Raw genomic sequence first — 16,803 nt, forward strand, 5'->3', positions numbered from 1 at the left:
ACCTAATAATTTGTTAGAACAATAAATTACTTTTAACATCAAACCAACCTTGTTTAGAATTTATATTGGTTTCAAATAGTCTTTCTCCTTCATAATTTAACCTAAATTATACCCTTTTTTAAGAAAAAATGTATCTAGTTACGTCAGGAAATTACCTACATTGGAAAAGTAATTCAGTAATTACAAAAAATACTTCAGACACACTTTTGAATTATTGTTTTTTTAAATTTAATCGTACACTTTCAATTGGGCTTCCACTAATGAAAGTTCATATTCTATAACTATTTGGGCTAAATATAAGAATAATTACCCTCAAAGCAAGCTATCGGACATTGTGAAAATGTGAATTTGAAATAAAAATAATGATAATGCTTTGCAATTTTGAATCACCCAAAACATCTTGGGTAAAAAAACATACTCAGTGGTCTCAACTACTTCAAACAAATATATTAGGAACTTAGGGACTATTACTGTTTAAAATAGGTACCAAATTCGAAAATAGGGACTATTATAGGGACCAAAAAAAAAAAGCAAAAAATCCCCAACCAACAGGCTGGATAAGCAGAATTCAACATTTTGTGAAAAACATTGTAGATACCGACTTCTAATATTCCTCTGACGCACTACACTGAGTACCGCTGAAGAGGAAAATATAAAGAACTAGTACTTTGAAACCATAGCACATTTCCACATGAAGTAAAAAAAAAAAAATAAACACAGCACAATACAAATATTTGTAAATAATGTGGTAGATGCTAAAGCTACAAATGTGAAAATGGTACACACATTTCTGGGTCTATGGAAGTTAAGTTTTAACACAAGGAAAAAATATGATATATGTAGATTTTATAAATCTAAGAATACTATGTTTTTGTTTGTAAAAGTTACAAAACAAGTTTTACAAAAGCTTACAGTAACGTACAAAAGCTTACAGTAACGAGTGCTCCAATAAAAAAATTAATTTTGCTGTGAACAGTGATAATAGTGTTACACGAGCAGAATGTTATTTTACATCTTTTTTAGTTGCGGCCCTGCATGATCACTACACGACTGCGCTAAACTATGTTCAACTAAATTAAATATGCAACCTATAATTTGTTGAAATAAATTTTGAAGCAGAGACCACGTAACATATGTACAGGTATGTCACTTTAATTTAAAGATTCTCATTTGTTGTTTTTTATATCTAACTTGTATTTATGGGCCTGAAAATTTTTATCGAGGACCTCATGATTTTTTTAATTTGAATGTTGGCAGGTCTGCATCTACCATGAACAATGCTCCTTTTTCAGACAATTTCAAAACTTCTATGTGTAAATCTTCATCAATAACAACTTCTGTAGCAAGGACTTAATAAATTTTTTCAAAAGGTTTTGTTGTACATTTGAAGAAAAGGCTTTAACAGCACCTTTCTTACAAATTCTCCCGGCAATTCAAACTAACATATCTTTCACTTCATTGTGTACTAGGTGTGTCAATGGCTCCTCCGTCTGAAAAAATAAAGTGAAATTTGTGAACATGTATGCACTTGAAACAGTGAAAAGTATTTCACATTTCATGGTATTCCTTTTCAGATTTTCTACAATTCTCTTGTAGCTTACAGAATTCATTTGGCATTGTTCTTTTATTGATGGAATACATTTCAGGAAATATTCAATTACAGCAGGTCACTGTTCAAGTAAACAGATTGCTGCCATTTCTAATGTAAGCCAATAGCTGGTTACATACTTTATGAAGCTTTAGGCTGGGACACCAACTTTTTCCTGAATATTTGTGTAGTCCTCCCATCTTGCTGGCCAATAATTGAAGTAGTTGTACACAGATATCAAATCAGAGGAATCGCTTCTTAATTTCTCAACACCCTTCAGAAAACTGTTGTTAACTGTATGAATTGTACAGGTTCCTATGTCCACTAACCCTTTGTTTCTTGTGCTTAAGACCTCTTCATTGAAGATAGGAATAACTTTTTTAATGACATTTGGCCCATCACTTGACACAGACACTAGACTGGATAAGGGAAGATTTTCATTGTGTAATGCTTTCAAAATATTTTCTTTCAAATCTTCAGCTTTTGCATATGCCATGAAAAATATTTCCAAGTGATGAGAGACAATTCTGTTATATTTTTCTGACCAAAATCTTACTCTAGCTTGCAGATCTTTTTTACCAGGACTGTTTGTTGTTTCATCACACTGTAATGAGTAAAAAGATAACCATGCTTCACGGAGCATTTCATAGTAAAAGTAAGGACCCAAAGCATCAGTCAGAATGTAACTGAGTTGGAGAAAGTGATAAGCCTTCTGGTACAGCTCCAGGGCTGGAAAACATTTTCCTAAAAATGCCGCTACAGTCACTGCAAGAAGAAGCAGCAGCATAATTTGAGGACACAACTTTAAGTGTCCATGTGAGTTCAGCAGTACGTGCAGAATCTTGAATATTATAAATTTGAATTGTTCCACTGGTAGAGCACAGAACATTTTTGGTTGACTGTAGCTTATCGACACAGTTCTGTTTGTGTTTTGTTCCTTCAGCATGTTGCTGTATGGAATAAAACTCTTTCTGTATATTGTTTTAGAACACACAATGCACAAGAAGTCATTTTCACCACTTTTTCTGGCCCACTGAGATACAAAATATCCATTACAGTGCTGTTTATTCAACCAGCCACTTTGAAAATGACACTTCCCCATTTACCCGAAAAAAGAGAAAAAAAAATCAGCACACCATATGAAACTACATAATACTAAAACACAACTGATGGCTACATATTGGGTGTCACTGTAGAATCAACATCTATGTTTTGCAAAACAATCTGTGTCAACAATACAAGTCAGATTCAGGCTTCACAATGTCAACAGCTGAAAAGAAATGCTTCAACTGCCTGTGTTATTGCAGGTAGCAGCATGATTGCCCCTTCAGTTATGCTTCATTAGGGATGTAAAACTTTTTTCAAGTGAAAATAGCATACAATTGTAAATGGATAAGTCTACAAAAAGATAATAAATAAGAAGAAATAAACATGCAGTAACTGAATTGCAAAGGTTGCCTAAATTTTCAGTCACTGGTGGGAGATATTCTTCACATCCACAGGAAAAATGCTTCAAAAATTAAAGAAAATATAACATTACCACCTTTAACAATAAACTTTTGTAAGCGGTTTGAAAACAGATTTATTATTTTAGATGTGTTTAGCTGAGATATCTAAACCAATTCTCATTGGACTGGGAAAAAAAGGGACCTTTAGGGACCATTTGTCTAAAAAAAAGGAACTTTTAGGAACCAAGCTCAAAAATAGGAACTTTTAGGGTAAATAGGAACCTGTTGAGACCACTGCATATGCCTCCATTAAAGCCAAATACGTTTATTAGAAGCAACAAATAAAATTACAACATTCTTTATATATTTCACGATCTTACACAGCTTTTAATTCTAATGGCAGTCTTTCATATAAACATAAACAACCATAACGCTCAGTCGTAACCAACAATTATCCACCTACGACAACAGCACCTTACCTCTTGGAAAAACAACCACCCAGCTCACGTATTTTATTCCAAAACATTTTGCTGTGGGTGCTCGATGTGTGTGAACAGTAGTTTACCAGTATGCATTTATAAATAAAAATATTATATATGTATGGTATTCATAATTATAAGTATTAGTAAAGACAATTTGAGAAAATAGTAACCCCACTTAATGTATGTTTTTATTATTAGTAATCAAGAAAATTTCAATGTATTGTAAAACATATCCTTTCTCTAAAAACTCAAACTCATCTTCTCATTTCCACAGAGTGAAACGGAGAAATGATGCTGCAAAATTAAGTGATGTGAGTGTTGCAAATGCCAAATAAATTGCAAAATTTTGCGGTAGATAGATCAGTATTCCAAATCTTTTATGGATTGAATTTGAAGGTAAAGGAATGTTTTTTTGTTCTTGATTTGAAAGTACCAACATTTTTTTTGTGGAATTTTGTATTATGTTTTTAAAATTAAACTTTGTATGGAAATCATCATAAAAACTAGTCCTTTATTTTTTCTGTTATATCATTATAAATATATGTACTTAACAATGTAATTTATCTCTTGTGTTAATTTTTTTTTTAAAGTTCTTGCACATGTTTGATTTTTAGTGTCATGCTTACTGCTTGAATAATCTGAGTAATTGTGTTTGTTAAAAGTGTAGTAGAGGTGTTTGAACCTTCGAAAAAGTCGAAGTTGAATCGGAGCTTGCCGACTTCAGTTCGAAGTTAATACTAAGAATTATTTTCGAAGGAATTATGAATAACTTGTCAATTATCTTGAGGCTTCATTCAACAATATTGTAACGATGATTGGCGTAAATATAATATCACTTTATTACAGTAAAACAGAGTTTAGGACCGTATATTTGTTACTGCATAAGTAAAAATAATTTAAATAATATCTAAGGTGACGGTTGGCAGCGACATCTTATTTTAACACTTTCATGCAGGTTGCCCAACGTGACATGATTTTTGAAAAAGCACATTTGCATCGTGCTCTGATGAAATGGTAATAAGTAATAACATAAATATTTGTTTCATCCTAAACACATAAAAGTATGCAATTATTACTTAATGTACATATCAAAAAATGATATTTGGGAATTACATGTGAATCGTGCATTTCCAAAACTTTGTGAATGCCAAAATTTGAAAAATGCTCTTTTCATACTAAAACACATTGTAAATGCCATATCTTTCTATTGCAAAACAGTTTGTCTGGATAGTGCTGCATCTAGCGTGAGAAAACTGAACTAGAAGTAGCAGTGCAAGTCAAAAGGTTGTAAGTCGATGGTGCAACCAAGCTACCATATGTTGTTCCATTGCTAGTCTGACTTACAACAACGATACATGTTTATAGGTTATGTTGTGTTGTTTATTTATTCATTTGTAGAGTGAGTATCTTGATCTAATCCATAAATATGAGTTTGAATCAAATTGAAACGACGTCAAAACCAAGAAAGAAGAAAAGGTGCCCCGAAGAATGGGTTAAAAACAAGTTAAAGAAGGACAGAAATTCTGGAAATGAGTACACATCACAGAAAACTGGAAAAACTACTCCTGCAAAAGATTCCCCATCTGAGATAAGTTTAGGCTCCTAATTGATTATTTATTTATAGACTTATACAGATACCTAACGAAGATTACTTCTTGCCTAATCAGTTAATTCTATACAATGAAATATATTGTATAAACAATGTAGGCCATGTTTATCTAGGGACTACATTGTTCTTTCTCTGCTTGTAGTTTATGTAGCCTACATTCACAAACACACACACACAGACCACACATACACCTACATAGTTTTTAAATTTCAAATGCAAAACTAATCTGTTTGTTTGTTTTCAGGTATGATGTAAATGTAAATTGTCATGCACAGCTTAACTTTGACATACAGAAAAAAAAATATTTGAAGACTTTTGGAAGCTAAATGACTATAATAAGCAACAAAACTATTTGATCAGGCTTATCCATCCACAACTAATAAAACGGCGGAGGTATGGACAATATGATCATCCGAGCGAAAGCAGAAGGCAGCATTCTTTTTCGTACGTGGAGGATCAGAGGTAAAGGTTTGTCTGAAAACTTTTGCAATACGTTTGGTATTACACCTAGACGAGTGCAGCTACTTGAAGAAAATATCCTCAAAGGTAAAGTTGAATGTACTGACAAGAGAGGGGGCGTAAGAACGAATGCTGAAAAAATGAAATGGACCAATAAAATCATTGAGCATATTAAGAGCTTTGCAACCTACGAGAGCCACTACTCAAGAAAGAAAAACCCTAATAAGCTTTTTCTGTCACCTGACCTCAATGTCAGCAGAATGTATAGGGAGATTTTGGTAAAATATGCTCCAGGCCATATTGGTAAGCCCCCAGTCAGCAGGCAATGGTATCACGAGGTATTTTTGTCAAAATTTAACCTCTCCTTTCAATCACCCAAAGTTGATACATGCTCATATTGTGACTCCTTCGCAGTAAAATTAAAGGCAGGAAACACATCAGAGTGAAGTTCACCAGGATCTACACCATCGACAAGCTGAAGCTGCCTTTAAAGCAATGAAAGATGATGAACAAAATGCTATCTCTTCTGATGCATATGTCAACTTTTGATTTACAGCAGCAAATGTACATCCCACAACTAACACACACTGAAATGTATTATTCTCAACAAGTAGCATGCTGTAATTTCGGTATCCATGACAGTGTTACTAGAACTGGTTGTATGTGTCTTTGGTCAGAGAACTATGGTGGAAGGGGCTCCCAAGAAATTTCTTCTTGTGTTTATAAATATTTGACGATGGCTAACCTCAGAGGGAAAAACAAACTTATATGCTGGTCAGATAACTGTGGGGGCCAGAACAAGAACCAGTTTATGTTGGCCATGTACTTAGTCCTAATTGCTAATAACTTCTTTTCTGAAATTGTTCACAAATTTCCAGTGAAAGGGCACACATTTCTCAGTTGCGATAGAGATTTTGCCTTGATTGAGAAGAGGAAAAAAGTTTGCCCGGCTCACACTCTGAAGGATATTGCTGTTGTAATTACTAGTGCAGCCCATAAGAATCCATTTATGTGTATTATTAAAGAAGAGTTCTACGATTTCAAGACAATAGCCCATGCCTTCCTGGATACAAGGAAGCTCGGCATTTCATCTGCACGCCTGATTCGTCTAACAGCTGCAGAATTTGGTTAAGTGCAAGTGGCTAAAAACTATGGTGAATTAACCAACTGGGAAAAAAGTGTAAGCATCCTAAGAGAGGGTGTGTCTGTGGAAGATTTTCGTAATGTGAATTTGCCCCTGAACAGAACATGATTTGGCCTGCCAGAAAAGAAAATGGTATCAAGAAAATGATGCCTTACCTAGGAAATGAAGTGAGAGAATACTTCGAGGAAATGTTATAAAGGAAACGCCACCAAACGCTCCACAAAATGACGAAGAAATATGAACTTTTCCTCAAGCAGTGACACAGTGACTTGCATAGTGGCACTTATAATGTTTTGCAGTTGCAATGAAGAATAACTATTTTTTTTAATAAAAAGTAATAAGAACTTTTTTTTCATAATTTACACACTTAATTATAACTAAAAACATAATGTAATTAAGTTATTTTATAATAAATTTCTTCTTTGCAAAAAACGTTTTTTCTTTCTCCTGTAAAATTTTACTTTTGGCCCTTACAATGTTTTGGAAATGCACGATTCATGTATACATTTTAACAATATTTTAAGTCTTTTAAGATTTCTAATAGCATCGGTTGGCCATCCTGGTAGCATCATCATGTGATTGTGCGCGTCCAAATAATTATCTCAATATTAATTTACGTTAACGTTACTTTCAGTTTCAGCAATAATGAGTTTTCGGGTAGTTACAAATGATTCCATTAATGAAGTTAAAATATATAATTATTTGTGGTCCGAAACTGAATTGCAAAGAGCCACTACACCCGTGGCCAATAGCAGAACAACCGTGGGAGAGGGTAGGAGCTGACAGTTTTACATACGGGACACTGTCATACTTGGTACTTATAGATGCTTATTCTAACTGGGTGGAGATGCGGGCAATTAGAGATAAATCAGCATCTAGCGTAATAGGGGAGTGCAAGTCAATATTTGCAACACATGGCGTGCCAGATGTGGTAAGTGCAGACAATGTACCATTTGGCAGTCACACATTCAGGCAGTTGGCAGAGCAGTGGAAGTTTGCGGGTAATTTTACCTCAGAGTAACGGGCTGGCGGAAAAAGGGGTGGGAATCTGTAAACAGATGTGTCGCAAACTAGGCCTGCACTCTGGGGATATCTGGAGCATGTTATTGGAGCACAGGAATATGCCGCTCAAACATATGGGACACTCGCCAGCTCAGTTTCTGATGGGAAGAGTTTGCAAAACGAAGGTGCCAGTCCATTCAGAGATTGTACAGCCATGCACAATCAAACCGGCAGAGGTGATCAATCAACAAATGGAGCATTCAGATCATAGTAAAACGTATTACGATAAGGGGAGTAAAAGGTTGCCAGTTCTAAAGCCGGAGCAAGAGGTGTGATGAGAGAGCAGGTGACAGGTACATGGCAGCCAGGTCGAATAGTAAAGGAAAGTATATATCCGCGGTCCTATGTTGTGAGTGATAGGTGGGGACGAGAATTCAGAAGAAATAGGATAGATTTAAAGGAATCAGGAAGGAAACAGACCAGTGTCAATGTAGATATCGATGGGGACATGAATGAGTCCGATAAACAGACCAGTGCAGGCGTGGATAACAATGGGGAATTAAATGAGCCAAATATTGAAGAGGGTGAACAGGAAACCACCCCAAGCAAGGATCAACCTAAGGAGAGGTGGATGAGATCGGGGAGATGTGTACATAAACCTAGGTGGCTAGCAGAATATGAGTAAACACAGGTCTGGAAGGGAGAGGAGAGTATTGTTATGTAATGAGTGATGATAGTAGTATCTTATGTTGCAGTAAGAGATGGTGAGGTTATGTAACATGTCAGTTAATAAAGTATTTATATGTTTGTTTGATGTAACATGTCATGTACTATAAGAGTAAGAGAGGTTGTGTGTAATCGGTAAATGCAGTGGAGCATTGTTATATGTATCATGTAATGGTGAGTTATGTAGAGCTAAAGAAGTAATTGTAAAGGTGGAAGGATGTAATATATCTTGTAGTGGCCATCATGGCCATATGGAGGTGCAGAGGCCATGAGGCAGGAAGAAGAAGGTAGAGAAAAGATGGAGGAGATGTATCGTGTGGAATAGAGAATAAAGGTGTGAACAAGAAATAAAACAATATATACCAACTTTTAATTCATGAAGTAGTTCCATCTAAATTTAAAAAGACTATCTTCCTTTTTCAGTGTACATTAACCTTCATTAAAAAAAATATAATATTATAAAGATGACGAACATTCAGCATAAGGCCACATAACATATTTTTGTGGTGGACCATTAAAAAAAAGTTTAATGTGAATTAAGTTACCTATCTACATTCCAAAAATTAAGTGGTGAGATAGTGAAAGTTCAGTGTACAAAACAGGGCTACATTATAATCTAAATTCAACATTGCGGGAACATTGTCACATTTTATACAATAGGCCTGCTTATAAATTGTCATGAAGAAAAACAAGTCTTTCTACGTGCGGGGAACTAAGCGAGCCTCGTCTAGATGTAACAATATTGCCAGCTTTTGAAAAAAGCCTCTCGCTGCTTGCAGATGTTGCAGGAATTGCTAGAAACTTTTTTTAGCTACAAACAAATGTGGAAAACTGTCTTTTATTTTCACTCCACCAGGTACAAGGATTTTCAGTTCTGTTTACTGTTTACCTGACAATTGTGATGAAGTTGATGGAATATTGGGAAAAAACCCGCTGACTGCAGTTGCTGTTTTCTTGGAAGAATGATGCTCGTCAGAATAAACTTTAGACATTTTTTTGGGTGGTTATGGGTCATCATTATTTTTTCTCCATTTGGAAAACTTAAATGACGTAAGGCTGCTCATCGTAAATCACCTCAAGAACAATAATATTGAAAACATAACGTAAGAATTGTGGTTATAGAAAGAAAACACGAGAAATAATGATGGCTGCCGCGACTACGCTAGTCAACTTAGTACCGTACTGTAAAATTTACTGGACTAGTACTATTAATAAACAAGATTAAATTAGCGTTTTCAGTACCTGACTGTTATAACCAAAAAGGCAAAAGAAAATAAATACATCACAGTAATTTAAAACACGTAATTTACAGCATTTGTCTTGTTTTAACTTGATCACGTCTCAAATACAAGAGTTCTCGTACATGCGCTTTAGTTTAACATATGGGGTACGCAATCTTTGGTGATTTCACAACACTTCTCATACACGCACTATAGTTAAAGCTATAATATACAAGACCTTTGGCATTTGTACGATAGTTTATATTACGTAGTACGAGAAATCAGTGTTGCCAACCCTACGGATTTATCCCCAGATTTGGGGATTTCACGGGTTATCTGGGGAACTAGGGAATTAGTTTTTCAAAAAGCCCTTTTCTAGGGAAAACTTAGAATGTTGCCAATTTACAACACGGGTGTTAAAAAATGAAGGCAATTTTTTTCTAGATAGTTAAAAAAAAAGTTTCATTTGTCAATTGTTATTACATATTTTTGTGGTTTCTCAAACTTACCTGCAGTAGGTGCTTCCCCTTCTTTCATGTGATTATCACTCCCGTGCTTTGCACTTTGGGAATTCCCCTTCATGTCTTGCTTCCATATACTGTACCTTCCCGGTTTTAGTAGCGCGCGCGGGTTGCTACTGCTAAGTGCTACATGTTTTGTGACAAGTTGAAGCAATGCTTTCAGGATAGGTGTGTTTGGTATTAATATAGTAAGGTATTTGGTGCTATTTAAGAGAATAGTGAATTTTTGTAGCTAGAGGAAGTGTCGACCTAATTGTTTCTAATACTAAACTCAATCTGGTAAGTAACAATATATTCATATTAATAAAGTTAACAGTAAAATTAATTTTATTAAAATCTTATGATTTGCTTTAAATTTTTTAAAAATTATTATTACTTTGCTTGTGAATAGTCCATGATAAAAAAGTGACCAGTATTCTGGCATAGAACTGAATTATATTTCCAGGATAAAACACCTAATTTTAAAATTATTTTTGATAGCCTGCAAATATTCTAGTAAACCTTCAAAATTTTGCAGTAGTTCGTAAAAGTTATATTCCCTTCCCTTTGAAGTACAGATACTATTTCTTGATTGCAATATTATTAAAGTATAAGAGAAACTGTAATATTTCCGTAGTTCATTTCAATGATTAGTTGTAGGAAGTGTAAATGCTCTTGTGTCAACTAACAAACTTTTTTTTAAAAATAATTTAATCATTTTAATGTGATATTTTGTATTGCACATCCCATTCCTCCCACTCCACCCAAAAAGAAAAAACTTAGCTCCAGTCAAAAATATCTAGTGTCCTGGGAAAATGAACCTGCTTTTAAAGGTTGGTTAACAGGCAGCAATAAAGGGCCAATGTGTTTTCGGTGTAAAGCTTGCCAGACCGATGCAAAGGGTGGAAAATCAGATATAAAAAACATTCCAAAATCAATAAGCACATGAGCTGTGTTCGATCTGTTAAGATTCAACCAAAAATAGATAAACTTTTGACCGTGGCTACTAGTTCTAGCCATGAAGGTAAAGTGAAAAGTGCCGAGTTGCTAATAGCAGCATTCATAGCTGAGCACAATATACCATTTAATTCTGCATCACACTTGTGTAAACTCATACCAAAAATATTTCCTGATTCAGTTATCGCTAGAGGCATTACATGTAGTCGTACAAAATGTACAGCACTTGTCAAAAATGTGATTGGGCGAAAATCCTTTGAGGATCTGTGTGAAAAGCTCAAGGTTAACAAATTTTCTAACTTGGTTAATGAAGACTCTGACAGTGTTGGAAGAAAGCAATATTGCATTGTAGTTAGGACAGTAGATGATAACTTTAAAGTACATGAAAAGTTTTCAGCCTCACTGATCTGGGTAGTGCTACACCTGAAGTACTGTTCGATACGGTTATCCAATCATTTCAGGAAGCTGGAATTGAACTTAAGGATAATTTAGTGGGGATGGCTGGAGACTGAGCAAATGTAATTATGGGAGCTAATAATTCTTTGTCTTCTCGCCTCAAGGAAATGATACATGAAATATTTATTATAAAATGCATTTGTCATTCGTTCCACCTTTGTGCCTCAAAGGCATGCCAGAAACTGCCTGATTTTGTTGAACAACTTATGCGAGACATTTACAACTATTTCCATTGCAGCCCTAAATGTTTTTCAGCGCTTCACGAATTCCAAGAATTCGTTGGTACGGAGCCACATAAATTACTTCATCCAGCACAGACACAGTGGCTCTCATTACTCCCTGTGGTAAAGAGGATACTAGAGCAGTATCAGGCTTTAATTTTGTTCTTTCAAGATGCTGCTCTCTCGGAACAAATTCCAGCTGCTCAAAACATTTTAACTTTGCTTATAAATCTGATTTGCAAACTTTACCTTCAGTTTTTAGAGTTTATTTTGCCATACTTTGAAGACCTTAATAAGGAAATGCAAAGTGAGAAACCCAAATTATATCTGCTGTATAGCAGAATTTCAGCATTTTATAAAAGCATCCTTGACTGTTACACAAAACCAGATTATTTGACACGTAGTACGGTTGAAGAGATTCAGTACAGGAATCCTGCAAACTATCTTCCGTTAGATGATCTTTGTTTAGGAGCAAAAGATACTGCAATAGTTTCAGCCAAAATCATTTCCTGTAATAAAGAATATTTACATCAGTTCAAGCTAAAATGCCTGGAATTTCTAATTGAAGGAGATCATCAAATTTATCAGAGATTCCCTTTTAAGAACATGAGCAATTTAAAACAACTAGAATTTTTAAACCCAGAAAATGTTAACGAATCAATTGCCACCATCGCAAATATTTTCCCCCAGTATCCTCAGCTTATTACTGAGAATGAATGGTGACTACTAAGGCAGACTGAAATCATGTTTGGCAAAAATTTGAGCATAGAAGAATTCTGGGCAAGAGTACAACAAATGAAAAGTGGTGTTGAAAATCCTCTTTTCAGAAAATTAACAACCTTCGTCGAAAATCTTCTAGCTCTGCCACACTCAAGTGCATCAGTCGAGAGGCTATTTTCGGCCTGAAAACTTCTGCTGTCGGATTGTAGAAATAGACTTTCCACGAAGACAATCATTGGCTTGCTTCATGCAAAAAGAGACATTGAAACTTGTCATGAATTCAAATTTGAAAAACAACATAAGGCATTGTTCGGCAAGTCCATGTATGAGTTTAAAGGCGATGAGCACAGCAGCAGTGAAGATTAATATTGTGCTTTAATGATATATAGTGAAATTTATAAGTGTAAATATTATAAATTAACTAGAGATATTAACATAATAAATCATACTTCCACTTTGGAAGTTTGTCTTATTGGTTCACATTTAAACAAGCAAGAGTCAGTGAAATAGTGTTTCAAGTTTTCTTCCAGCCAGTAAAAATTTATTTTATTTCAAGACTCTGGTTTGTTTCTGGTCGTCTATATATTGCTACACTGGCTAAGTAAGGTAAGTTTAACAGTTTTTACTAGTGATTTTCATGTGAATATTTGCTGTTGTTTTGGTTTATAGTTTAGATTTTCACCAATGTTATATTTAGGGATGGGGCGAATCCTGATTTTCTCGAATCCTAACTCAAATCCTCGACTGGAATTGCCGAATCTCGAACCCAAATCTTTTAACAGATGATGTCCACATATCTAATGTGAGTGAGATGTATTCTGCTTGCACTTAAAATTCCTTGACTTTCTCACATGTAGTTTGGTACATTCCTGGTATAAGTGTATTTGCCAGAAATTTTCTCGAAACCATTGAATAACGAGGTTCCAGAAATGCAATAAGCTTTCTGAAGCCTTTGTTTTCTACAACAGACAGTGGCTGATTGTCTACACATATCATTTCTGCAATAAGCCTACCTATGTGTTTTCCTTTGCCATCTTTGCTTGAAAACTTACATTTTTTTTTGTCATGAATTAGTTAGTGTGGGCTGTGTGAGTGATGGTTCATTGTTTTGAGGTTCATATAAGATTCTACTAGGCCATACAATTTCTCCTGATCCAGGAGATTCACTATTCTCCTGTTTATCTACAGCAATTTGGGCCGAGTGGAGTTTAAGATGTTTACGTAACGCACTTGTACATGATTTTCCGCGGGATATTTTTGCACCACAAAACAGACATGCAGCTTTGGTGGTGGATTTGTCCAGAACAAAATATTCCCATACATACAACATCTCTGATTGTTATTTACGTCACGTAAATGACTTTAAATCACCATTCACAACAAAAGATAAACCACATGTTACATGGAAATATTCAGTTCAGTAGAAAAACTCGCACAGATAAAATCAATACCTTTAACAAATTAATAAACAAATGGGACAAGATGCCATTGTTCAATGCCCAATACTTCGTGTGTGAATCGCGGGTTGTGAATATTGTTTTGTTTGAACTATTTTATTCATTTATATTCTTGATTAAAACATTAACAAATTCTCATATGCTTAAAGAAAACAGAACAGTGTTTGATGAGTTCGAAGATAATGAAGCTGATGATGCGCCGCGGTTGTGAGTGGAAGTTTGGTGCTTGATTAGGTTACAGCGCAAACGGTAAAAATCAATAATACTTTTGCATCACTGCTTGTATTTTGAAAAGTGGCAGATTTATTAATAAATTCGTAAACTGTTTTATGTAGGCAAAACATGTCAACACAGCTTAGGCTGGGTACATTCTTGTTTATAACATCTGATGCCTTCCTAATCTCAAATATGTTGTGCTGTTACTGTTTCTTGTGTAAAGAGAAAAAAATTTTCTTGAGAAATTTCAGTTTTAGTACAGATTAGCAATTAGGATTTTTTCTATAAATAAGCTAGAGATCTGCGAGGCTAAGAAATTTACTTTGAACCAAGCTTGAGCGAGCCTAATTGAAAGTTCTCGAGCTTCAAGTGAGCTCGAGCTTGAGCTTGAGCTTGAGCTTTTGTGGTACAGTTGCACTTTTTGGAAATTATTTTTATCAAACTTGGTATAATGTTTGAATAAAGTGTTAAAATTAAGTGGGCTTATTAATTTGGTAACTATTTACAGAGTGCATTTACATTTTGCACTGCTAGAAAAAAAAAACATTTTTGGCATCGAATCTTACCTGTTTCCATTGGTTCATCACTTGCAACAAAAAAAAACATACACATAATAGACCTACAAGGAAATTAGTCTTTTTCCGTATCCTGAAGGCTAAACTATGTCATCAAATGTGGAGCTGTACCGATATGAATCGGCAGAAGCCGATTTTGCCGATAACGCTTGTTAATTTTCGGCCGATATTACTGAAAAACGAAAGAGTCTGCCGTAACCTAAAAATCCACGTGTACCCTTTTCACTCTTCATAGTAGTACTGAATTCTTTCAGATCGCATTATTTCTTAGCAACATTTGCCAACCGTACATATCAAGATTTAACATCTTTTTTTTTTCAATAATGTTCTTTGTCATAAAAATTACATTACCATCACGGTATACATTTCGGTTGTTACGGTACCTAGAAATAAACTTGTTCTTTTTATGGTAATTATCTTAAGATAACTATCGGGTTTGTACTGTAGGTATTGTGCATCATCCGTATTTCTGTTGTTCATTTGTCTTATTGTCACATTTACGTGAGCCATTACTATTTGTGACGGGAACTTTCGGAAAAATTTTAAACTGGACTTTATATCACACATTTAATGATGTAAATGACGAGACCCCGTACAATTTAAACGCTTTATACGAAAAAACTTACCATGCAGGAACATTGTAAGTGGGTTTTACTGTTTTTTTTCCCGTAAATAGTAAAACACAGTCACAGTGCTTTCCGGCCAAATAACCTGCTGCTGTTGAAGCTCGAAATTTTTGAGCCTAACAATTTTTTCGAGCTGAGCTTGAGCTTAAAGTAAGTACTCAGCTCTAGCTCAATTTTCGAGTACTCGCAGACCTCTATAAAATAACCCATACAAGCAGTTTATGCATAATAAATAAAAAAACACAGAATCCTTTGACGTATCCCATATCAGACCTGCCTAAGCTTTGAATCCTTAGGATTCGGTGGATAACCAAACATTTTTAGATGTGATTGAATTTTATTATTGTGTTTTTTACCATCTAGGGATTTTTATTGAAGTCTCGGGGGAAAAATGTGTGGTTTCTAGGGATTTTATGAGAATACGGGTTGGCGAAAGTGCGCCTATATGAAAAAATGCTATGCGAGTTATGAGACGATTAATAAGAAATTTTTTTTTGTCTGTGCTTGAAACTGTTGATGCGACGATTATGTGATAAAAGTAGGAATATTACAAGTAATGGAATTTTGTTGTGCAGTTTTGTGGATTGTCTCAAATGGGGGTTAGAAAATTAGAAAAATGATATTTTTTTTAAACGACCATATTATAAGAGGTTTCGAACTGAACCCTTATGTTCGGTTTGGTTCGAAATTTTCGAACTTCGCCCAGCACTATTAAATGGTACTGCATGCTGTAGTAACATGGCAATTGATTTTCAACCAAAAATGATACAAACAGTTATGCTACTGACTTCAGCCCATTCAGACAGTTTGGTCTTAATGAAAACGTGGAAATATCCTGTGGACTTAAACGTGAACTTGCTGCAGTGACAACCAAGTATAATAGTGCACGGAAAAAAATAAATATGCTGCAGCAATGTAACAGGAGGTTTAAGAAACAAAATTTAAAATTGAGAAATATATTAGATGATTTAAAGAAGAATGCTCTTATAGGGGATGATTCCTTAAAGGTATTGGAAAATTTAGGTGGAGCAAACAATGAGCTTGTAGCCTCTCGTGTTAAACACTCGATGGGAAAATGGAGTAGGAATGGAAATGTCATCTAAAGGTATTACAACTCTATGGTAACAACACATTTATTATCGCTTATACATGAAATTATTCATTACAACTTCGTTAATGACAAAAACGTAAACAGTTGATATTTGCGGCGTGGCTCTGATCCAAAAGTCTGCGAACAGAAACGTTTAAGAATTATTGCAACGTGAGACACGTGAATGCAGCTTAACAAATCCACTTCACAGTTACCCGTGCTCTCATACTTGCCACCGCGCTTGGCGCTGGGTACACCGTCCAAACAAAAGCTAAGTTACAAGCAATTAACGTACATAAATTTCCAG

Source organism: Bacillus rossius, chromosome 11, assembly GCF_032445375.1.
Source record: "Bacillus rossius redtenbacheri isolate Brsri chromosome 11, Brsri_v3, whole genome shotgun sequence".
In the NCBI taxonomy this organism is placed as follows: domain Eukaryota; kingdom Metazoa; phylum Arthropoda; class Insecta; order Phasmatodea; family Bacillidae; genus Bacillus; species Bacillus rossius.